The sequence below is a fragment of the Egretta garzetta genome, unplaced genomic scaffold (assembly GCF_000687185.1).
Source record: "Egretta garzetta isolate BGI_Z169 unplaced genomic scaffold, ASM68718v1 scaffold38, whole genome shotgun sequence".
Taxonomy (NCBI): domain Eukaryota; kingdom Metazoa; phylum Chordata; class Aves; order Pelecaniformes; family Ardeidae; genus Egretta; species Egretta garzetta.
In genome coordinates, this window is record NW_009260667.1 from 4153632 (window position 1) to 4154749 (window position 1118).

Consider the following 1118-nt stretch of genomic DNA (forward strand, 5'->3'; position numbering starts at 1 on the left):
CTCCCTTGTGCAAAGGAAGTCAAAGAGAGAGTCCCTTGAGGCTGAGAGTCTAAGATACGATAGATCCTGAGTGCAGAGAAAAGACCCAAAGCACTATTCAGGTACACCTCTAACACCAGACAAACAAAAATGGTGTACTTTCATCTTTCATTAAAATTATTTCACCCATGTATTTTTATATATTTCATTACTGAGTTATTTTTACTGAAAAATAAAAATCTTAGAATTGTGTGTTCTAATTGTGCCTTTAATGGCCCGATTTCTGATCTTTGACTGGAAGAACTGTACATGTAAATATTGGGCTGTATTTCATTTGCAGCTTTGCATAGGGGCAGGGCATATACCCTACGGGAAGAATGAGTTTTCTATCAAAGAAGCTACACTTTGTGCTTTTAACAAAAAAAAAAAAAAAAGAAAAAGAAAAAAAAAAAAAGGACTTCTGCTGCTGCTTTCATCTCCCCTTTGGTTTTGCAGGGAGGGAGACACATGGCATTGGGAGGCTTGAGGCTTTATACTCTTCTTGGCCATTGCTAGTAGTAATACACGTCAGTTCTCCCGTCCACCCAGGGTTTTTCCCCTTTCAAAGCAAGTGATAGAAAAGCTGGGATAATTGTATGGTCCCAAGGGAGAACGCGTTGACGAGCTACGGTGCCAAGGGAGAACACATCGTGGAGCAGGGAGCATGAGGTCTGTGGAAGACTAAAAGTTGTATTTCTGGGGTGTCCTCAAAGAACCAGGGGCTGAGGCTTGGCCAGCGGCCTGTGAGAAGACACTTCCTCTGCCAACCTGCGCCCATGGGCCGGGGGTCTCACCAGCCACCGGAGCCTGGGCTTCCGCTCTGCCTGGAGGGCCTGCCCGCAGCCCCCGATGCGAACGTGGTCTTCAAGCCACGGTAACCAAGTGCGAGGGCAGAGCCATGCTCGGGACCCCCGGGGTGGAGGAGTGGTCCCACGGGGGCACCCCTGGGGCTCTGACAGAAGGCAAAGGGGGGAAAGCCACGTCACCTCCGGTGGCTACGGGGACAATTAAGTGCTGATCATTGCGCACCCCTGCCGCAGCTGGCGTTACGGGGGGGTAACGGGGTGTACGAGCGTGCCCCCGCGCACCGACACACGGGC